We start from the raw sequence: 25519 nt of genomic DNA, 5'->3' as shown, positions 1-25519 counted from the left end.
AATCCGACCATTAGACACGTGTCGGTTCCTTAGTGACCCAGGGTCATTTTGGACAAATCAGGTCGGGTTGCCTCCTGGCTATAAATAGCCCACCCCCACAGCATAAATTGGTGTCTACTCAGAGTTAGTGCACGACTTTTGTCATTTGAGAGCAACCCACCTCCAAAGCATTTGAGAGAGAGATCCTTGCGAGGACAAAGCCCAAAACACCCAGAGCCAAAGAGTGTTAGGCATCACTGGAGTCTTTCTGTCTGCGTGACCTAAAGACTTGTTACACTTGAGGACTGTGAATCCTCCAGCCGGTTAGGCGTCGTGTTATGAGCATCCAAGAGCCATTGTGGATTGCCAGTGAACAAAGTCTGTGAAGGTTTGGAAGTCTACCCTGAAGACTTACCAGAGTGATTGGGCGAGGACTAAGTGTTATTAGCTCAAGGGGAATAAGGTGAAGACGTGGTCTTCTGAGTTAAATCTCAGGCTCCCTAACCAGATGTACAGTTGTCACAGCAACTGGAACTGGTCTACCAAATCCTTGTCTTCACCAAGCAACTGGTTATATCCTTCACTTCCCCTTACATTACAGTTTGTCTTCATGAAGTCATTGCCTGCTTGCTTGATCTAATTGTCTTCACTGTGTGAGGACTGTTTACTGTTTTCTTCATGCTGTCTTCCATCCTGATCCATACTACCTAGCTGCTGATAGTCTTCGTGCTTTCACTTCATTTCATACTTGACTATGGCTTGTCTAGTGTAGTCTACCTTTCGCTGCATATCAATAGGTTCATTTCTACCGTTTGTCTTCATAGACCCCATGTTTTGAAGACTTTCATAAAAACCGCCTATTCACCCCCCTCTAGTTGATAATTAGCACTTTCAATTGGTATCAGAGCAAGGTGATCCCTAGTTCTGTGTGATTCTGTTTAACCACCTGGAGTTTTAGTTATGTTGACTGCAGGGATAATCAAGCTCTCCGCTGCGTGCCCCATCTTTGATGGCACTGATTACCCCTACTGTAAGAATAAGATGCGTATGCATCTTGAAGCCATTGACGTCGACCTCTGGTATGTCGTCAAGAATGGCGTTCCCAAGGTCGGTGAAGCTGTCACCGCTACTGATGTCAAGAGGTTCATTCAACTGGATTCGACTGCCAAGAACATCATCTGTGGTCATCTGACCAAAGGACAGTACGGTCGTGTGAGTGCACTAGAAACTGCAAAGCTAGTCTGGGACTGGCTCTCCAAGGTCAACGAAGGCATCTCAACTCAAAGAGACTCAAGGATTGATGTTCTTCGCAACCTCTTCAACCGCTTCTAGAGAAACGACAATGAGAATGTCCAGCTCACGTTTGATCGCGTCACTGATATCACAAATGAGCTTCACACACTTGGCGCCACTGAGATCACCAAGCACGAAATCCTCAAGAAGCTTTTGAGATCACTTGGCAGCTGATAATCCCCAAGTGCAGGGAATCATCATAGCAATTTCCAAAGGTGGAAGGGATAAGTATGGAGTGTCGAACCCACAAGGAGCTAAAGGTAAGATCAATATTCTCTCAAGCCCTATCTGCCACTGATACGACTCTACGTACACCGAACGTTTGCTTCCAACTAGCAACGAGAAATAAAACTATGTTGTTGGTATGAAGAGGATAACTTTGTATGATATCGGAGAGCTAAAATATAAAAGTAGGTGCTGTTATCATAAAGTTAGAATATATTACTAAATATTATAAATAGCGAGTGTGGAATAATGGTGGATCGGTGTGCGGAATTGTCCTAGGCAATCGTTTACAAGACCGGTAAACACTATTGCAGTTTCATATGAGGGAGAGGCATAAGCTAACATACTTTCTCTACTTGGATCATATGCACTTACGATTGGAACTCTAGCAAGCATCCGCAACTACTAAAGATCATTAAGGTAAAACCCAACCATAGCATTAAAGCATCAAGTCCTCTTTATTCCCATACGCAACAATCCCTCTTACTCGGGTTTGTGTTTCAGTCACTCACCATCCCACTATAAGCGAATCATGAACGTATTGCAACACCCTACAGCGGGAATCCCTCACGCTTGCGCGACATGGAGGGCACCATAGGACAGCACCAAAGTAAAACATACAACTCATACCAATCTAGATCATCAATCAACCCAAAGACAAAAGATATCTACTCAAAACATCATAGGATGGCAACACATCATTGGATCATAATATGTGGCATAAAGCACCATGTTCAAGTAGGGATTACAGCGGGGTGCGGGAGAGTGGACCCCGTAAAAGAGATGAGGATGGTGATGATGATGGTGATGTTGATGAAGACGATCACCGTGGCGATGATTCCCCTCCCGATGGCACTTCGGTGCCACCGGAAGAGAGGAGGAGAGGTTCTCCCCCTTGTGCTTCCTCCTCCATGGCCTCCACCCTCTGGTCCTTGGCCTTCATGGTGATGATGGCCCCTTCGGGATACTCCCCATGGCCACCGGTGATGATGGCCCCCTCCGGCAGGGTGCCGGAGAGGGCCTAGATTGACTTCTCGTGGCTACAGAGGCTTGTGGCGGCGGAACTTCCGATCTAGGTTTCTTTCTGGAAGTTTGGGTATATATAGAAGAGTTTTGCGTTGGTTTCACGTCAGGGGGGTCTCCGGGCTGTCCACGAGGCAGGGGGGCGCGCCCTAGGGGGTGGGCGCGCCCCCACTCTCGTGGGCAGCCCGTGACTCTTCTCGCCTGCTTTTGGTACTCCGTGGGCTTCTTCTGGTCCAAAAATGATCTCCGTCAAGTGGCACGTCAATTGGACTCCGTTTAGTTTTCCTTTTCTGCGATACTCTAAAAGAAGGAGAAAACAGAAACTGGCACTGGGCTCTAGGTTAATAGGTTAGTCCCAAAAATCATATAAAATATCATATAAATGCATATAAAACATCCTAGAAGGATAGTATAATAGCATGAATACTTTATAAATTATAGATACGTTGGAGACGTATCAGCATCCCCAAGCTTAATTCCTGCTCGTCCTCGAGTAGGTAAATGATAAAACAAATAATTTATGAAGTGTGAATGCTAGCAAGTGCATAAGTTTGATCAATGATAATTCCAATCACTTTTTCTAGCATCATTACATGTCATAACAGTAGCTCATCTCATAAAACTTTTCATGATCAAGTAACAAGCAAGTCACATGTTTAAAGTATAGATCATAAACTTTCTTGAAAAGTAACAAACAATATTCTCAGTCATCAAACAATTGCAATTCATCTTATTTTCAGGAAGAGTTTATGTCAGAGCTTTGATTTAGCAAACTCCACATACTCAAATATCATTTAATCTTTCACAATTGCTAACACTCACGCAATACTTGTGGTTATGGAGTTTTAATCGGACACAGAGAAATATAGGGACTTATAGTTTTGCCTCCCAACCTTTTACCTCAAGGGTAATGTCAACAATAATAGCTCATGCTAACTTACATCCAATTAGATATATATATCAGGATCCTTCCAACATCCTATGCTTGCCAAAGGATAAAATGTAAAAAGGAAATGTGAAGATCACCAAGACTCTTGCATAAGGTAGAAGATAAAAGTAAAAGATAGGCCCTTCACAGAGGGAAGCAGAGGTTGCCATGCGCTTTCAGGGTTGGATGCACAAAATCTTAATGCAAACGAACGTCACTTTATATTGCCACTTGTGATATGGACCTTTATTATGCAGCCCGTCGCTTTTATTTCTTCCACATCACAAGATCGTATAAAGCTTATTTCCTCCACACCAATCAATCATACATATTTAGAGAGCAATTTTTATTGCTTGCACCGATGACAAGTTACTTGAAGGATCTTACTCAATCCATAGGTAGATATGGTGGACTCTCATGGCAAAACTTGTTTTAAGGGTATTTGGAAGCACAAGTAGTATCTCTACTTGGTGCAAAGAATTTGGCTAGCATGAGGGGGGAAGGCAAGATCAACATGTTGGATGATCCATGACAATATACTTTATTTCAGATATAAGAAAACATAGCCCATTACGTTGTCTTCCTTGTCCAACATCAACTCTTTAGCATGTCATATTTTAATGAGTGGTCCCAATCATAAAAGATGTCCAAGATAGTTTATTTATATGTGAAACCTCTCTTCCTTCAATATTCTTTCATGAATTGTTCAAGTGACCAATTCTATGTTTGCTAACTTTCAATAAGTTTACTACCTATACTTATTATGTGTGAAGTCATTACTCCCCATGTTATAAGCATACGAAACATATATAAATTCAGATTTATGACATTCAATTTATTCAACCATTTACTCATAGGATATACATGAAGCACATGAGCAAATGACAAACTACTCCAAAAGATAAGAGTGAAGAACACTGAGTAGTCAAATAATTAACTAGACATGGGAGGATTCTATTTCATTCAATATTTCAGATCCAATGATTTTATTCAAACAGCAAGTAAAATTGAAAATACGCTCCAAGCAAAACACATATCATGTGACGAATAAAAATATAGCTCCGAGTAAGGTATACCGATAGTTTTGAAGACGAAAGAGGGGATGCCTTCCGGGGCATCCCCAAGCTTAGGTACTTGAGTCTTCCTTGAATATTACCTTTGGGTGCCTTGGGCATCCCCAAGCTTAGGGTCTTTCCACTCCTTATTCTCCTCATATCGATATCTCACCCAAAGCTTGAAAACTTCAATCACACAAAACTTAACCAAACTTCGTGAGATAGGTTAGTATGATAAAGAGTAAACCATTCACTTTGGTACTGTCTAAGACAAGGTTCATAATTGTTCCCACACAATGTCTACTGTACCATATCATTTCTACAATTTATATTGAGAAATATAAGTCATAGAAATTAGAAAACAAGCAAACTATGCAATGAAAACAGAATCTGTTAGAAACAGAACAGTCTGTAATGATCTGAACATAAACCATACTTCTGCTACTCCAAAAATTATGAAATAAATTGGTGGACGTGAGGAATTTGTCTATTAATCTTCTGCAAAAAGAATCAACTCAAAAGCACTCTTCTGTAAAAAATTACATCTAATCTCGTGAGCGCAAAGTTTCTGTTTTTTACAGCAAGATCACAATAACTTTCACCCAAGTCTTCCCAAAGGTCTTACTTGGCACTTTATTGAAACAAAAGCTATAAAACATGATTACTACAGTAGCTTAATAATGTAGACACACAAAAACAGTAAGGGTAAATATTGGGTTGTCTCCCAACAAGCGCTTTTCTTTAATGCCTTTTAGCTAGGCATGATGATTTCAATGATGCTCACATAAAAGATAGGAATTGAAGCACAAAGAGAGCATATTGAAGAATATGACTAGCACATTTAAATATAACATACTTCCTATGCCTAGGGATTTTGTGAGCACACAATTTATAAGAACAACAATCAACTAGCATAGGAAGGCAAAACAAGTATAACTTCAAAACTTTAAGCACATAGAGAGGAAACTTGATATTATTGCAACTCCTACAAGCATGTATTCCTCCCTCATAATAATTTTCAGAAGCATCATGGATAGCAACTTTTTTCTCATACTCAATTGGAACATCTTCCGAAATAGTGGAATCATTACTAGCTAAAGTTGACACTCTTCCAAATCCACTTTCATAAATATCACACTAAGATTCAACACCCTCCAAGATAGTGGGATCACTAATTCCTAAAGTTGACACTCTTCCAAACCCACTTTAAATGATAGTATTATTCATACTACAAAATAAATAAGTGAAGTTCATGGAGCATTCTACAATTAACATAGACTAACCAATATCCAAGCTCAAAATATATAAGTGAAGCACATGAAGCATTCTATAAAACCATACTCAAAAGATTTAAGTGAAGCACAAAGAGTAATTCTATAAGATCCTACTTAAAAGATATAAGTGAAGCACATGAAGTATTCTATAAATAAATGAAGGGCTATCTCATGCTAGCATGGTTCTTAAAAGAAAAACAAAAACACAAAGGACACAAATCATGTGAACAAAACAAAAACCGAGGTATACCGATATTTGTTGAAGGAGAAAGATGGGATGCCAACCGGGGCATCCCCAAGCTTAGATGCTTGAGTATCCTTTGAAATATTCACTTGGGGTGCCTTGGGCATCCCCAAGCTTGAACTCTTGCCTCTATTTATTCTTCTCATATTGATAGCTCCTCGACCTTCGGACACTTCATCCACACAAAACTTTAACAAAAACTTGTGAGATCCGTTAGTGTAATAAAGCAAATCACTACCTTTAGGTACTGTAATGAACTCATTCTTTATTTATATTGGTGTTAAACCTACTGTATTACAACTTCTCTATGGTTCATAAACTATTTTACTAGCCATAGATTCATCAAAATAAGCAAACAACACACGAAGAACAGAATCTGTTAAAAACAGAATAGTCTGTAGTAATCTGGAAGTTTAGTAAACTTCTGTAACTCCTAAAATTATGAAATAAATATGAAAATTTGAAAAATTTGTACAGAAGTAAAGTGCAAAAAGTTTCAGACCCATTTGACCTTCCAGTGAAAAAATGTAAATTCATGCACTACAGCCAAAGTTTCTGTTTTTGTTCTGCACATAGTAAACAAGCAATCTAATCATCCTAAAACCAAAGCTTGGCACATTATTTTTATAATACAATGAATATATACAAGGGGATAATTATTTATAGAGAAGCTTCCATGAAAAATTCTACATTGTTTCCGTGAGCATGAACACAAGTGCTCAAGGTCGACCCTCACTTCTTCAATGCATAACTTCCCAATCACTTCTCTTTTTGAAAAACTTTTTAGGCATGAGAGGCAAGTATTTTTTTTTCATTCTTTTAAATTTTTTTGTATGTTTCACCCACAACTAAACAGAAACAAAAAGGAAAAACAAAATCTACGTACTGAAGAAAGCAAACAAGCACACACGAGAATATCAACCCCACGCTATTGCTCCCCGGCAACGGCGCCAGAAAAGAGCTTGATAACCCCCAAGTGCAGGGAATCATTGTAGCAATTTCCGAAGGTGGAAGGGATAAGTATGGAGTGTCGAACCCACAAGGAGCTAAAGGTAAGATCAATATTCTCTCAAGCCCTATCTGCCACTGATACGACTCTACATACACCGAACGTTTGCTTCCAACTAGCAACGAGAAATAAAACTATGTTGTGGGTATGAAGAGGATAACTTTGTATGATATCGGAGAGCTAAAATATAAAAGTAGGTGCTGTTATCATAAAGTTAGAATATATTACTAAATATTATAAATAGTGAGTGTGGAATAATGGTGGATCGGTGTGCGGAATTGTCCTAGGCAGTCGTTAACAAGACCGGTAATCACCATTGCAGTTTCATATGAGGGAGAGGCATAAGATAACATACTTTCTCTACTTGGATCATATGCACTTACGATAGGAACACTAGCAAGCATCCGCAACTACTAAAGATCATTAAGGTAAAACCCAACCATAGCATTAAAGCATCAAGTCCTCTTTATTCCCATACGCAACAATCCCTCTTACTCGGGTTTGTGTTTCAGTCACTCACCAACCCACTATAAGTGAATCATGAACGTATTGCAACACCCTACAACGGGAATCCCTCACGCTTGCACGACACGGAGGACACCATAGGACAACACCAAAGTAAAACATACAACTCATACCAATCTAGATCATCAATCAACCCAAAGACAAAAGATATCTACTCAAAACATCATAGGATGGCAACACATCATTGGATCCTAATATGTGGCATAAGGCACCATGTTCAAGTAGGGATTACAGCGGGGTGCGGGAGAGTGGACCGCCTAAAAGAGATGAGGATGGTGATGATGATTGTGATGTTGATGAAGACGATCACTGTGGCGATGATTCCCCTCCCGATGGCACTCCGGCGCCACCGGAAGAGAGGAGGAGAGGTTCTCCCCCTTGTGCTTCCTCCTCCATGGCCTCCACCCTCTGGTCCTTGGCCTTCATGGTGATGATGGCCCCTCCGGGATACTCCTCCATGGCCACCAGTGATGATTGCCCCCTCTGGCAGGGTGCCGGAGAGGGCCTAGATTGACTTCTCGTGGCTACAGAGGCTTGCGGCGGCGGAACTTCCGATCTAGGTTTCTTTCTGGAAGTTTGGGTATATATAGAAGATTTTTGTGTTGATTTCACATCAGGGGGTCTCCGGGCTGTCCACAAGGCAGGGGGCACGCCCTAGGGGGGTGGGCGCGCCCCCACCCTCGTGGGCAGCCCGGGACTCTTCTGGCCTGCTTCTGGTTCTCCGTGGGCTTCTTCTGGTCCAAAAATGATCTCCGTCAAGTGGCACGTCAATTGGACTCCGCTTAGTTTTCCTTTTCTGCGATACTCTAAAACAAGGAGAAAACAGAAACTGGCACTGGGCTCTAGGTTAATAGGTTAGTCCCAAAAATCATATAAAATATCATATAAATGCATATAAAACATCCTAGAAGGATAGTATAATAGCATGAATACTTCATAAATTATAGGTACGTTGGAGACGTATCAGCAGCTGATTTGACACCCTGGCCCTGATGATTCAAGAACGTCCCGACTTCAAGACTCTCGATCCGTCTGGCATACTTGAGAGGCTCAACACACATGAGTTCCAGTTATCTGAGAAGAGAGACATCTATGGCCCCAACTATGGCCGAACTCGCGCTGTGAAGGAAAATGTTGTTTCCTCATCTGAAGAAGAATCCGACTGCAGCTCTAGGGATCCTGAAGACATTGGAAAAGAGCTAGCTATGCTTGTGAAGAAGTTCTAGAAGTTCACCAAGAAGAAAGGCTTCAGAAAGTCTTCAAGATCTAGCTCAAGAAATGATGAAGCTTCACTCCTGACCACAATAAGAGAACATGCCACAAGTGCAAGAAACCTGGTCATTACATCTCTGAGTGTCCACAATGGGACAATGAGACCAAGAAGAAGAAGAAGAGCAAGGAATATGATTCTGATGACAAGAAGAAGAAGAAATCCTCAAAGTATTCGTCACAGTCTTCATCTCACAAGAAGAGCTCATCAAGCAAGGCTTGTGCATTTGTTGGCAAGGAGATGGATTCAGAGGAGGAGTCTACTTCTGAGGAGGCGGAGGTGGAGTCTGAGGAGGAGTCTGATCAGGCGTGGCAAGCCTGGCTCTGGCTTCAGCCTATGTCACCAAGTCCATCTTCAACACCGAAGACAATGGTCTCGTTCCCAAATGCTGATGCTAATAATGAGGATGACTCTGCTCCTACCTACTGCTTCATGGCACGTGGTGCCAAGGTAAACTCACGCGATGCTTACTTTTAAACATCCAGTGAAGATAACTCTGAATGTGAATCTAAACCTAGCTACAAAACACTTGCTAAAATTGCAACAGAACAACAAACTGCTATGGAACATATTCAAAAGTTGCTAGACAAAAGCGATGACCTGTTGGACGCGGAAATGACTCGAACTCAGTCCTTAATTGAAGACATTAAAAATCTTCATGTTAAGTACGAGGAACTTGAAAGTTGTCATGAAACGCTCTCAACTACTCATGAAAAGCTTTCCTATGATTATCTTCAAAGGAAGCAAGAACTTGAGAACTTGAGAGCGACTCATGAAGATCTTCAAAAGGAGAATGAGTCACTCCGCGCTCAACAGATCAGTTCCGCTCAGGAAGGCTTTGAACCACCATGTCTAAAATGTCTTGAGCGTGATAATGCTATCTCTGTTACTGAATGTTCTACTGCTACTACTGTTGCAATATCTTCAACTACTGATGTGGTAACTAACCCCTCTACTGAGGATACCACTACTATTGCTGATGAGAATGCCAAGTTGAAGACATTGATTGAAACAGGAATGTACAAAAGTCTCAAAGGGCATCAGACACTATGTGATGTCCTCAAGAAACAGATTCTGAACCGAAACCCTAGGAAAGAGGGTGTTGGGTTCGAGAGGAAAATGAATGTTGATGGTTCATACTGGAAGCCTGAGCACTACCCCAAAACCACATGGGTTGCTGCAAAGGGACCTTCAGTGGATCCATCTACCTTATCTGGCTTCACTTGTGCTAACCCGATTATCATTGATGAATTCTTTGATGCAATCTATAAACTATTTAGGAATCAGCATGGTGAAGTGTTTGCCAGGTATATTGGTACTAACTGCAGGAATGGACCACCTTTGAAGAAGATCTAGGTGCCCAAAAGCTGTCTTGAAAAGCTTCCAGTGAATGTCATCATGACACCACCTGGGAAGAAGACAAACCCCAGACCAAAGGCTTCATATGGTCCAAAGGCTTCATACAGACAGAGGACTCACCAGAGTCACCCTAACGCCAATGTTTTGCAGGAAAACCATACTCAGACTTATGAATATGAGCGTGTTTCATCAAACCGCTATGTTCATAAGACCAAGAACTTTTCTGCTTATTCTTATGAGTATTATTCACCTCCTGCAAGGCTATTTGCTAGGGCTCCAAAGCCGAAGTTCTCAGATGCTGCACTTAGACTCATTGCTTCTAAGCCACCCCTGAAGATGTGGGTGGTTAAGAAAAATTAACTCTCTTTTGCAGGGAAAGGTCTCCAGCGGGAAATCAAAGGCTTCTGATGCTTATGCTGGGGACCTAAAACATCTTATGGGACGCAAGATAAAATGCCAAAATGGTCTTACTATGTATTTCGTCCCAGGATTCCTTGAGAAACATCCTATTTATCCTAACCAAGATCTGAACTTTCATAATCCGCTTGTTCGTCAAATGTTTATGCTTCACAATACCCTTGGTGAAGCCTATTCCCCAAACTGCACTGTAGGGTATGACACCAAAGGCTTCAGAATGGATTATGGACAGTGGATGCACTAACCACATGACTGGTGATCGAAGTCTTCTTATGGATTCAACTCTCCGTCCGTCTGACAAGAGTCACATCACATTTGCTGACACTGGTAAAAGCAACGTATTGAGCCTAGGTAGAGTTGCAATCTCAAAGGATCAACACATGGATAAAGTGATGCTTATTGAATCCCTTGGTTTCAACTTAATGTTGTCTCAATGCTTTGTGATCTAAACATGATTGTGACATTTGGAAAATATCATTGCCTTGTGCTTATGGAATCTGACAAATCTCTAGTCTTTGAAGGGTATAGAAAGGATGATCTGTACATGGTAGATTTCTCAGCAGGACCACAACTGGCCGTATGTCTTCTAGCAAAAGCTTCAGAATGCTGGCTATGGCATCAGAAGCTAGGGCATGCTGGCATGAGGAACTTGTACACTCTCGCAAAGAAGAAGCATGTCGTAGGCATCGAGGGCGTCAAGTTCAAGAAGGATCATCTTTGTGGTGCCTGCGAAGCTGGAAAGATGACTAGGGCCAAGCATCCCTCGAAGACAATCATGACAACGACACGTCCCTTCGAGCTGCTTCACATGGACTTATTTGGCCCTACTCACTACTCTACCCTTACTACCACTGCTTGCCTCTATGGCTTCGTCATTGCTGATGATTACTCAAGATATATATGGGTGCACATAATCCTCTACAAGAATGAAGTGCAGGATGTCTTCAGACGATTCGCCAATCGCGCCATGACCAACTATGGCATCAAGATCAAGCACATCCGAAGTGACAACGGCACAGAATTCAAGAACATCGGCCTCGACACTTATCTTGATACATTGGGCATCAGACATGAGTTCTCAGCTCCATACACACCTCAGCAGAATGGCATCGTGGAGCACAAGAACAGAACCCTCATTGAGATGGCATGGATGATGCTTGATGAGTACAAGACACCAAGGAAATTATGGGCTGAAGCCATTGATACTGCATGCCACATCATCAACCGTGTTTATCTTCACAAGCTTCTAAAGAAGACATCATATGAGCTCCCGACTGGTAAGAAGCCAAACGCAGCTACTTCAGAGTATTTGGTGCTAGGTGCTGGATCAAGGATCCACATCACACTTCAAAATTTGCACCAGTGTCATCCCTGGATCAGTAATGCTGACACGCACAGTACAAATGGAGGATTTATAACAGAGTAGCAATCACACACTTATTACATCGAATATCTCCGAAGAGATCAAGTATAATAAACATGGCTTAAGGCCATCTAAAACGATAACAGCGGAAGACTTGGAAGATAAGTGAGTCCATCAACTCCAGCGGCATCACTGAGTATAAGACCACGACCTAAGGCACCTTACTCGTTGTCTGAAAAGTCTGCAACATGAAACGTTGCAGCCCGAAAACGGGTCAGCACATAGAATATGCTGGCAAAGCAACACATAGAGAGCAATGAACAATGATAATGCTATACTATATGCATATATGGCTGGTGGAAAGCTCTATGGTTATAATGTTTTTGCGAAAAGCCAATTTTATCCTACTGCAAAGGAATAAATTTTATTTAACTATCATGGTGGTTGAAACATTGAGAAGGTACCTCCAACTCAATCCCAATTAAGTAACATCATTAACCCAACAAAATTAATTAAGTGTCACGGTGATGAGATTCAAATGATAATCCAGGTACTAGATACTCAAGTTGTCCATAACCGGGGACACGGCTAATCATGATCAGTTTGTACACTCTGCAGAGGTTTGTGCACTTTTCCCACAAGACTCGATCGCCTCCGCTTGATTCTCGCACTGCCTGATGTTTGAGAAACGGATGACCGAGACATAGTCTTTCAGAAACAGTCACTCTCTACTCTGGATGGACCGGTACACCTACTTTCCCCTACATCTGCTAGTCCACCTCTTCAAGAGATCCTGTAACCTACTCAGCTATGCTAGAGCCCATAATAGCTTGCGGCTGCACACGGAAGTTTCTAGCATGAATAATCTTATGATCCCTTTGAGCCTGGGTGGCGGACCTTATACATACAGACAACACTGGGTTCTCCAGGTGTCTCAATCCACCCAGATGTGAGTTTTAGTTGCCACCTTAAGTTGAACCATTATTAAACACTCACATCTGTCATGAATATCTCTCAAACCCAAACCACGTCTACGCATAGCATGGCAATAATAGAAGCAACGTAGAAGTAACTCCCAAGGGTTTGATAGTAAACAGGTAATAGGTACTACCTCAACTACATCCCAATACCCACAGTTTAATTAGATCCTAATCATGCAATGTGTTTGGGAAAATAGATCTAATGCAATAAAACTGGGTATGAACGGGGTATGATCAAAGTGTTACTTGCCTTGCTGATGATCCGCAAAACCTAGCGAGTCGAAGTAACAAGCGGCACACTCCGGGTACTCTATCGCAAACAAACAAGCATACAATCAGTACTCATCTAATGCACAGGTAAAACTTGAAAGAAAGATCCAACCAGAAAGTTCAACTTAAGAACTCCGGTTTGCAAAAAGAATCAACTCGAAAGAAACAACGAAAGTCAAACGGCGAAAGAAAGAAACTTCGTTTGCTAATCTGGATCTAGGTCAAATTTTACTGTAGCAAAAACTTGTTTGAGTAGGTTAAACGGAAAGAGAATTTCGAGACGAAACTCTAGGCGCTTGAATCACCTGATTCCGATAAACGAGCGATAAGTTAAACAGATTCGAAGTTTCGATCAGAAATCAAATCCGAGAAAAATAACGAGAAAATCCGACGAAAAAGAAAATCGGACGAACGGTTAAATAACGGACGTTCGTTAACAGAGAAAAATCGACGAACGCGTTCGTTAAAACGAACGGTTCGGTGAACGCTCGTAAAATAAGAAAACCGAAAAAAACCGATCTAGGGTTTTTTTTAAACAAAAGGTTTTTTTTTCAGAAAAACCGGTCAACTCGAACGGCAGTACCTCGGCGGGGCTCGCTCCGGCGAGGGCTCCGGCGGGCGGGGCTCGGCGGCGAGGGGTGCGGGGCTCGGGCGGCGGTTCCGGCGGGCGAGGGGCGGGCTCCGGCGCTCCCGGCGGCGAGGGGTGAGGCGAACGGCGGGCGGCGGCGGGCGACTAGATGCGGGGCGGCGGCGGCTGTGACGCCCCCGATTTGACCGTACACTAATCATGCACGCAAATGTGTACGACCAAGATCAGGGACTCACGGGAAGATATCACAACACAACTCTAAAACATAAATAAGTCATACAAGCATCATAATACAAGCCAGGGGCCTCGAGGGCTCGAATACAAGTGCTCGATCACAGACGAGTCAGCGGAAGCAACAATATCTGAGTACAGACATAAGTTAAACAAGTTTTGCCTTAAGAAGGCTAGCACAAAAGTAGCAACGATCGAAGAGGCAAGGCCTCCTGCCTGGGACCTCCTAACTACTCCTGGTCGTCGTCAGCGGCCTGCACGTAGTAGTAGGCACCTCCAATGCCGTGGGAGTCGTCGTCGACGGTGGCGTCTGGCTCCTGGACTCCAACATCTGGTTGCGACAACCAGATAGAAAGGAAAGGGGGAAAAAGAGGGAGAGAAGCAACCGTGAGTACTCATCCAAAGTACTCGCAAGCAAGGAGCTACACTACATATGCATGGGTATATGTGTAAAGGGGCATATCAGTGGACTGAACTGCAGAATGCCAGAATTAAAAGGGGGATAGCTAGTCCTGTCGAAGACTGCGCTTCTGGCCATCTCCATCTTGCAGCATATAGAAGAGAGTAGATTGAAGTCCTCCAAGTAGCATCGCATAGCATAATCCTACCCGGCAATCCCCTCCTCGTCGCCCTGTTAGAGAGCGATCACCGGGTTGTATCTGGCACTTGGAAGGGTGTATTTTATTCAGTATCCAGTTCTAGTTGTCATAAGCTCAAGGTACAACTCCGGGTCGTCCTTTTACCGAGGGACACGGCTATTCGAATAGATAAACTTCCCTGCAGGGGTGCACCACATAACCCAACACGCTCGATCCCAATTGGCCGGACACACTTTTCTGGGTCATGCCCGGCCTCGTAAGATCAACGCGTCGCAGCCCCACCTAAGCACAACAGAGCGGTCAGCACGCCGGTCTAATCCAAAGCGCGTAGGGGTCTGGGTCCATCGCCCTATGCACACCTGCTCGTTGCGAACGCGGCCGCGAGCAGACCTAGCAACCCACACGATCACGGCGGTTACGTCAAAGCGGTCCAACACGGCGCGCGCCACTCAGTCGCTGACGTCACGAAGGCTTCGGCTGATACCACGACGCCGGGATACCCATAACTACTCCCGCGTAGATGGCTAGTGCGTATAGACCAAATGGCCAGACTCAGATCAAATACCAAGATCTCGTTAAGCGTGTTAAGTATCCGCGAACGCCGACCAGGGCCAGGCCCACCTCTTACCTAGGCGGTCTCAACCTGCCCTGTCGCTCCGCCACAAAGATCCACTTGCGGGTACTCCTACGAGCCGACCCGACTTTAGTCATCACATGTGTCATGTATATAGTATATAAGTATATAACCGCGATCACCGCCCAGGTGATCACGGCCCGATAGTGTAGCACAGCAGACGGACAAGAATGTAGGGCCACTGATGGAAATCTAGCATCCTATACTAAGCATGTAGGATTGCAGGTAAAGGTATCAACAGTAGTAGCAAGGATAGGCTATGCATCAGAATAGGATATCGAAAAGCAGTAACATGCTACACTACTCTAATGCAAGCAGTATAGAGGAGAGTAGGCGATATCTGGTGATCAAGGGGGGGGCTTGCCTGGTTGCTCTGGCAAGTAGGAGGGGTCGTCGACTCCGTAGTCGAACTGGGCAGCAGCAGTGTCGGTCTCGTAGTCTACCGGAGAGAAGAGGGGGAAGAAACAGTAAATACAATGCAAACATAAGCATGACGATGCGTGACATGACAGTGAGCGGTGCTAGGGGTGTCCTAACGCGACAGTAGGTGGTACCGGTGAAGGGGGGGAACATCCGGGAGGTATTCCCGATGTTTCACGTTTTCGGACAGACGGACCGGAGGGGGAAAGTTGCTAGTTCGATAGGTTAGGGAGGTGTAGTGGACGAACGAACTGCGTATTCGGATTCGTCTCGTCGTGCTGAGCAACTTTCATATAGAAAACATTTTCATCCGAGTTACGGTTTAAAAGATATGAATTTTCAAAGTTTATTTGAATTTTTGGAATTATTTAATTAACAGAAAAAGGGATATGACGTCAGCATGACGTATGAGTGACGTCAGCGGTCAACAGTCCGGGTTGACTGGTCAAACTGACAAGGGGGACCCACCTGTCATAGACAGTGGGTTAACAGAGGATTAAACTAATTAGTTTTTAGTTAATTAACTACTGGGCCCACCTGTCAGTGAGAGATTAATTAAACTAATTATTTTTATTTATAAAACATTTTCTTTTTTAATTTTTGCGGCGGGGCCCGCATGTCAGTGACTGGGCCTGCCCAGTCAGCAGTTGACTGGGTCAACCCAGTCAACTGGGGCCCGTGGGGGCCACTGGCAGTGACCCAGGGGGTGGCCCCAGGTGTGCCACGTCGGCGGCCGGCGCCGGCGCAACTCCGGCGACCAAAACCGCGGCGGTCCCTCGCCGGAGTTGGCCGGAATTGCGCTACGGGGCTCGGGGAGGAACGGGGCTAGGCCCATTCGAAAGAACTCGCAGCGCCGCATCCAGGGGTGGCCGGGGCTTCGCCGGACTCGGCCGGAATCGGCGCCGGCGAGCGGCGGAGGCGGCGGCGCGCACGGGTGCCCGACGGAAACAGGGCTACGGCAGGCGGTCGAGCAAGCGGAGGGGCTGGGGAGCTTCTACGTGCGGTGGGGAGCGCTGTGAGCTTGAGCCCGTGACCATTTGGTCACCGGAGACCCGCCGGCGGCGAGCTCCGCGGCGCGGCGTTCGGGCGCGCGTGGGGGAAAAGCTAGGGAGCGTGGGCGAGCTAGCGGAGTGGGGGAGGAGGTAGAGGAGCTCACCGCGTGGCGCAAGAAAGGCCCGTGGGTGCTTAGGAGCAGCAGGTCGGCGCCGGGGAAGAAGGGGGTCGCCGGCGTCCGAGGTTGAAGGCGAGCTCGGGGAGGCCGTTGCGGTGGCTCCGAGCTTCGACGGAGAGGCGGAGGGGGTGTAGTCGAGGGCGGCGACGTCGTACGACACGGCGGGGTGGCGAGTGGGGCACGGTGGCCGCGAGAACGACGGGAACGGCGGCGAGCGCGTCGGGCGTGGGGAAGAGGGGAGCGGCGCAGATCCGGGGGAGAGGCGCAGAGGCCGAGGGAGTGAGCGGGGTGAGTGGGAGAGAGGCCCGAGGGAGCGGGGGCCGCTGGCGCCCTTATCCTCTCGCGGGGTTCACCGCCGGCGAGGTGGGGCGGCGGCAGCGCGCCCCTGTTCCGACCGGGTCGGGGGAACAGGGAAGGGGCGAGGGAGGAGGTGGGCTGGGCCGGGGGCGCGGGGGTGCGGCCCAGTTTGGGCCGGGGGGGGGGGGGTTCGGTGCAGATGGGCCACGGTTCCAGTGGGGGGGGGGGAAGGCCTGCTCCCCTTTTTTTTTCTCTGACTGTTTCTGTTTTCTGTTTTCTTTTTATTTGTTTATTTCCTTTTCTGTTTTATTTCATTTAAAGTATTTAGGCATTTTATAAAAAGGAGTTTTCTCCACCATAATTGCCAGTGTATTATTTAGCACCCACAGAACATTTTTGTTTGAGTTTTTGAAAACTTTTATTTTTCACTTTAATTATATTTGAAGTTTGAACTAGGAGTTTGAGAGGGGTGTGGTTCAAATGTGATCAAGCCCTGTTTAGCAACATGATCTTAATCACAGGGGGTTACTGTAGCATGATTCTCAGGGTGTTACAAATCTCCTCCACTACAAGAAATCTCGTCCCGAGATTTAGGAGGTAGAAGGAAACAGTGCGGGGTATTCTTCGCGCAGACGATCCTCTCGTTCCCAAGTGGCCTCATCTTCAGAATGGTGCGACCACTGGACTTTGAGAAACTTGATCGCCTTCTGACGTGTGCGGCGTTCAGCTTGGTCGAGAATGCGGACCGGATGCTCCTTATAGGAGAGGTCTTGCTGCAATTCGAGCACTTCATGATCCACAGCTCGGATTGGATCCTTGAAGCATCGGCGGAGCTGTGACACATGGAACACATCGTGAACCTGAGAAAGGTTCGGCGGTAGTTCCAGTTGGTATGCCACTTTTCCACGCCTTTCGAGAATAGTGAATGGGCCGATATAGCGAGGAGCTAGTTTGCCCTTGATCCCGAAGCGGTGAGCACCCTTCATAGGTGTGACTCGAAGATAAGCCTTTTCGCCAGGTTGATAGACCATGTCTTTATGATGACGGTCATACTGACTCTTCTGACGTGACTGAGCAGTCTTGAGATTCTCGCGAATAATGCGGACTTGTTCTTCGGCATCTTGGATAATATCCGGACCGAAGAGTGGACGTTCCCCAGTTTCTGACCAGTTCAGAGGGGTTCGGCACTTTCGTCCATATAACACTTCGAAGGGGGCCATCTTCAGACTAGCTTGATAGCTATTATTATAAGAGAACTCAGCATACGGGAGAGATTCCTCCCATTTCTTGCCGAAGGAAATAACGCAAGCTCGAAGCATGTCTTCGAGAACTTGGTTGACGCGTTCAACTTGTCCTTGCGATTGAGGATGAAACGCAGTACTGAATGACAGATGAGTTCCCATTGCTTCTTGGAAACTTGCCCAGAATCTTGAAGTGAATAAGCTGCCACGGTCTGAGCTGATAACCAATGGAATACCGTGGAGTGAAACAATCCTGGACATATAGAGCGTTGCCAACTGGCTAGCAGTGATCGTTTCTTTAACCGCCAGAAAATGTGCAACTTTGGAAAGCCGGTCAATGACGACAAGAATAGCATCATTACCTTTCTGCGATTTGGGAAATCCAGTGATGAAGTCCATCTCAACATGGTCCCATTTCCATTCAGGAATAGAGATAGGTTGCAGAGTTCCAGCAGGCCTTTGATGTTCTGCTTTGACACGACGGCAAACGTCACACTCAGCAACATAACGAGCAATGTCTTGCTTCATATTAGACCACCAGAATCTCTGACGGATATCTTGGTACATCTTTGTACTACCCGGATGGATACTTAGAGGCGTATCATGAGCTTCTTTCATAACTTCCTGTGTCATATCCAGGTTTTTCTCTGCACATGGCACCACTAGGCGGCCCTTGAAGTATAGGGTGCCATCTTCAGCAATGGTGAAGAATGAGGGCTTTCCTTCTGCGAGGTAGCGCTTAATCTTGTGGGCTTCAGAGTCATACTTCTGTAGCCTTTTGATGCTGTCCTCGAGATCTGGTTTAGCAACTAGGGTATTGAGGAAACCCTGGGCAACAACGTGGAGGTTCATCTTGCGAAACTCCTTAGGAGGGGGAGCGAGTGCACCCGGAGGAACAATATGGAGGTTCAGCTTCCTAAATTCTTCAACAAGCGAGGGCTGAACTTTGTGAACCTGGAGGTGGTTGCAGTAAGACTTGCGGCTCAAGGCATCAGCCATTACATTAGCCTTGCCTGGCGTATAGGAAATACCCAAGTCAAAGTCTGCAACAAGCTCCATCCATCTCTGCTGGCGGAGGTTCAGATCTGGCTGAGTAAACAGATACTTCAGACTTTGGTGGTCAGTGAAGATCTCGCAACGATTACCGAGAAGGTAATGTCACCACTGTTTCAGCGCATGAGTGACTGCAGCAAGTTCGAGGTCGTGAACTGGGTAGTTCTCTTCGTGAGGGCGCAATTGTCGAGAGGCATAAGCAATCACTTTGCGGTCTTGCATTAGGACACAGCCTAACCCTTGACGGGAAGCGTCGCAGTAAATGACGAAGTCCTTCTTAGTATCAGGTGGAGCTAGAACTGGGGCAGAAGTCAACTTGTCTTTGAGTGCCTGGAAACTTTCCTGACATTTGTCTGTCCATTGGAACTTGACACCCTTATGCAACAGGTTAGTCAGAGGCCTGGCGATCTTAGAGAAGTTCTCGACGAATCAACGGCAATAGCTGGCGAGACCGAGAAAACTTCTGACTTGCTTAACGTTCTTGGGAGGAGTCCAATCAAGAATAGCCTGAACTCGTTCAGGGTTGACGGCAATACCATCCTTAGAGATGACATGCCCAAGATAGGTTACTTCCGATAGCCAGAATTCACATTTGGAGAACTTGGCATATAGTTGATGTTCTCGTAGCTTTTCCAGCACAAGTCGGAGATGTTCCGCATGTTCTTCTTCGTTCTTGGAAAATATCAGGATATCATCCAGATAAACCACGACGAACTTGTCGAGGTAATCCATGAATATGTAGTTCATCAGACGAGAGAAGGTGGCTGGAGCATTGGTTAAACCGAAAGACATGACGGTGTACTCGTATGAACCATAGCGAGTCACGAAGGCGGTCTTTGGGATATCCTCTTCGCGAACACGGATCTGGTGGTAGCCCAACCTCAAGTCAAGCTTAGAGAACACTGACGAACCCGCCAGTTGATCATACAGATCATTGATCCGAGGAAGAGGGTATTTATTCTGAATGGTAGCTTGGTTTATAGGACGGTAGTCTTGAACTAACCGGTTTGTCCCGTCCTTCTTCTTGACAAAGAGAGAAGGTGCTCCCCAAGGAGAGCAACTTGGACGAACGAATCCTTTGCGAAGAGACTTGTCGATTTCCTCCTTAAGCTCAAGGAGTTCATGCGGCGGCATCTTGTAGGGTCGCTTGGCTATAGGAGTGGTGCCTGGTTTCAAGTCGATGATGAATTCGACAGCTCTAGCAAGGGGAATCCCTGGAAGTTCTTCAGGGAAGACGTCGAGGAATTCACGCACGACGGGAATGTTTTCAATGCCCTCGAGTGGTGCAGCGTTCAATGCATTCAATGCATAGAGCCTTGCCTCGGCATTTTGCACCAGATGGGCTTGGTAAGTAACTATCTCACCTGAAGGGTGTAGCAGATGGACGGTCTTAGTGGTGCAAACGATTGAAGCAGTATGCGCTTTTAACCAATTCATTGCCAGAATGAGATCAATGCTACAGGACTTCAGTACGATGGGAGAGACAAGAAATTCCAGTCCTTCAATTTCAACAGTAACATCGCGACTAACCATAGAGGTTTGACATTGGCCCGCAGGGGTGTGTACCACTAGCGGAGTGTTTATCTCTTCATAATGAATGCCATGCAGGAATGCAAATTCTGCTGATCTGAATGAATGGGATGCTCCTGTATCAAATAAAACGGATGCTGGTACTGAATTTACGAGGAGTGTACCCATCACAGTAGCAGGCTGGTCTTGAGCTTCGCTGAGATCAACGTGGTTGGCATGAGCGCGACCATGAGACTTAGCATTGTTGTTGCGGGGCTGGTTGTTACCACGGCCAGCTGCTGGAAGGGCCAGTTGATTCTGGTTCTGATAGCAGTTCCTGGCAAAGTGACCCGGTTGACCACACTTGAAGCACAGACCATTATCGGGAGTGGGAACAGGAGCCCCAGATGGGGGAGCTGGTAGCTTTGACTGCTTAGATGGTGGAGGAGTCAGACGCGGTGCAGCATAAGATTTCCTGGGAGCAGGTGCATTTGGACGATACATGCTGTTCGGGATCCATATCTTACGCTTCTGTGAGGGTGAGCCCGAAGATGAGCCCGTGTCACGGTTGCGCCTCTGAGAGCTCTGGTATTCCTGCAGACCAGTCTCGACATTGATGGCCTTATTCACCAAGGTGGCGAAATCGGCGAAGTCATGCACTAGAAGTGCGAGCTTGATGTCAGCTTGTAGTCCATCTCGGAACTTCTCCTGTCTGCGTGCATCAGTTGCAATGTCTTCTTCAGCATAGCGGGACAAGTCCAGAAACTCCCGCTGATAAGCTTCGACAGTTTTGTTGCCTTGGGTGAGGTTGCGGAACTCACGCTTCTTCCGGTCCATGACTCCCTGAGGAATGAAGCGGGCACGGAAAGCAGCTTGGAAGTCTGGCCAGGTGATGATTGTTCCAGCTGGCAGAGTACGCCTGTGGCTGTCCCACCATTGAGCTGCGGGTCCCTTCAGAAAGAAGGAAGCAAAGTTGACATAGCTGGCAGGGGCTACATCAGCAGACTCCATCTCATAGGTGATGTCACGGAGCCAGTCATCAGCATCCAAAGGCTGAGTTGAGCTGCGGTAGATGGTTGGGTTGAGGCGTATGAAATCTTGAAGAGTCACTTGGGCTGGCTGCTGGTTCATATTGGGGCGAGGAAACTGAGCCATCATATTTTCCATGAATTGGCGGTTCAGTTCGAACTGTTGGATCATACCAGCCATGTACTCAGGTGGTGGTGGGGCATCGCCACCACGACCACGACCACCTGGTCTAACCATCCTGCTAATATATAACAGGGGTAGTTCAGCATTGAGAAAATTTGCAATGACAAGAATCATTCATGATGAAACATGCATAATTGAAAGGAGCACGATAGCTACTACATAGTAGTCGGCATAGTTTACAAAAGGGGTCATGCATAGAGTTCAGTACACAGAGTTCAGTACATAGACTAAAACATCATAGGCGGCACACAGGCTCGCGGCGAATGCCTTTAACACTACAAACAAGCCTACATCAGTCCCAAGAGGTACTGTGGAGGTAATCGTAGCCCGACAGCTGGTAGTGAGGCAACGGATAGCCCTCGACGTCAGCAGACTGGGGGCCGCGGATACTCAAGTGTAGAGCCCGACGCTCAGGTGGCAGAAGAGGACCAAGTGCGGGAGAGTAGCCTCCCACCTCTAGCCAACCAACACCGTGGGGCATCACGGTCCTGGCTGGGTAGATCGCAGAACGCGGTACCTGTCCAGACCGGACAAAGGGGTGCACCAGCGTCAGAGCACGGTAAAGGTGCTGACGGGTGGTGTACATCTCGTGGCGAAGAGCTCGGTTAGCTCGATCCAGCCCATCAGCATGCAGAACCAGGTGCTGATGGTAGAAGGGCTCTCGGGTGACAGTGGAGTAGGCAGCAGTATAGTATCCCTCTCCACCAACATCAGAGGCGATAGCAATGTGCCTGAAAGGGGAGGTGTCCAACTCCCGATACTCTCCACGAAGACGTGTCAGAGCAGCATAGGCAGCATCGTGGACAGCCATATCGATGGTCACACCAACACCATGTGCGGTGTGCAGCACAGTAGTGGAGTCATACTCCCGAGAGTAGAGGTGGACGATGGCATGGTACTGCTCCTGGTTAAAGTCCTGGTACTCCTCGTAGACGGTGTACTCAGGGTGCCAGCGATAACCCAGATAGGTCATCATCTCAGCTAGCACCGCAGGTGATCCCGAGGCACCAATGGCCGTCGTGTGGCGCACGACCTGCCTCGAGGGTTCCATCTGAAAGCAAAGACGTTTCAAAGGAGTCAATTGACAGTGTGTGAATTGTTCAAAATACTATTCTAAGAAACAACTATGGCTTATCCATCTTTGGGGTGAATGTGGTCACGGGATCCTAGTGTTAGAGTTAGTAAATTCGTTTAACCCGAGTAGAAGAGAGTTCAGAGTCCCAGAGTAAAGGTCGAGGAGTAAAAGATCCTAGTACCACCCAATGGCGACGTGGGCCCGTAAGACACACAGCCATGTTAGTAAAAGTTTTTGTAATGTCTAGACTCGACTTCGGCCAAGGAGTGCGGAAAGGGGGATTCCTACAGGCAGTCGGCTCTGATACCAACTTGTGACGCCCCCGATTTGACCGTACACTAATCATGCACGCAAATGTGTACGACCAAGATCAGGGACTCACGGGAAGATATCACAACACAACTCTAAAACATAAATAAGTCATACAAGCATCATAATACAAGCCAGGGGCCTTGAGGGCTCGAATACAAGTGCTCGATCACAGACGAGTCAGCGGAAGCAACAATATCTGAGTACAGACATAAGTTAAACAAGTTTTGCCTTAAGAAGGCTAGCACAAAAGTAGCAACGATCGAAGAGGCAAGGCCTCCTGCCTGGGACCTCCTAACTACTCCTGGTCGTCGTCAGCGGCCTGCACGTAGTAGTAGGCACCTCCAGTGCCGTGGGACTCGTCGTCGACGGTGGCGTCTGGCTCCTGGACTCCAACATCTGGTTGCGACAACCAGATAGAAAGGAAAGGGGGAAAAAGAGGGAGAGAAGCAACCGTGAGTACTCATCCAAAGTACTCGCAAGCAAGGAGCTACACTACATATGCATGGGTATATGTGTAAAGGGGCATATCAGTGGACTGAACTGCAGAATGCCAGAATTAAAAGGGGGATAGCTAGTCCTGTCGAAGACCGCGCTTCTGGCCATCTCCATCTTGCAGCATATAGAAGAGAGTAGATTGAAGTCCTCCAAGTAGCATCGCATAGCATAATCCTACCCGGCAATCCCCTCCTCGTCGCCCTGTTAGAGAGCGATCACCGGGTTGTATCTGGCACTTGGAAGGGTGTATTTTATTCAGTATCCAGTTCTAGTTGTCATAAGCTCAAGGTACAACTCCGGGTCGTCCTTTTACCGAGGGACACGGCTATTCGAATAGATAAACTTCCCTGCAGGGGTGCACCACATAACCCAACACGCTCGATCCCAATTGGCCGGACACACTTTTCTGGGTCATGCCCGGCCTCGTAAGATCAACGCGTCGCAGCCCCACCTAAGCACAACAGAGCGGTCAGCACGCCGGTCTAATCCTAAGCGCGCAGGGGTCTGGGCCCATCGCCCTATGCACACCTGCACATTGCGAACGCGGCCGCGAGCAGACCTAGCAACCCACACGATCACGACGGTTACGTCAAAGCGGTCCAACACGGCGCGCGCCACTCAGTCGCTGACGTCACGAAGGCTTCGGCTGATACCACGACGCCGGGATACCCATAACTACTCCCGCGTAGATGGCTAGTGCGTATAGACCAAATGGCCAGACTCAGATCAAATACCAAGATCTCGTTAAGCGTGTTAAGTATCCGCGAACGCCGACCAGGGCCAGGCCCACCTCTTACCTAGGCGGTCTCAACCTGCCCTGTCGCTCCGCCACAAAGATCCACTTGCGGGTACTCCTACGAGCCGACCCGACTTTAGTCATCACATGTGTCATGTATATAGTATATAAGTATATAACCGCGATCACCGCCCAGGTGATCACGGCCCGATAGTGTAGCACAGCAGACGGACAAGAATGTAGGGCCACTGATGGAAATCTAGCATCCTATACTAAGCATGTAGGATTGCAGGCAAAGGTATCAACAGTAGTAGCAAGGATAGGCTATGCATCAGAATAGGATATCGAAAAGCAGTAACATGCTACACTACTCTAATGCAAGCAGTATAGAGGAGAGTAGGCGATATCTGGTGATCAAGGGGGGGGGGCTTGCCTGGTTGCCCTGGCAAGTAGGAGGGGTCGTCGACTCCGTAGTCGAACTGGGCAGCAGCAGTGTCGGTCTCGTAGTCTACCGGAGAGAAGAGGGGGAAGAAACAGTAAATACAATGCAAACATAAGCATGACGATGCGTGACATGACAGTGAGCGGTGCTAGGGGTGTCCTAACGCGACAGTAGGTGGTACCGGTGAAGGGGGGGAACATCCGGGAGGTATTCCCGATGTTTCACGTTTTCGGACAGACGGACCGGAGGGGGAAAGTTGCTAGTTCGATAGGTTAGGGAGGTGTGGTGG

This window comes from Aegilops tauschii, chromosome 2 (assembly GCF_002575655.3).
Source record: "Aegilops tauschii subsp. strangulata cultivar AL8/78 chromosome 2, Aet v6.0, whole genome shotgun sequence".
In the NCBI taxonomy this organism is placed as follows: domain Eukaryota; kingdom Viridiplantae; phylum Streptophyta; class Magnoliopsida; order Poales; family Poaceae; genus Aegilops; species Aegilops tauschii.
Note: the sequence above shows the minus strand (reverse complement) of the source record.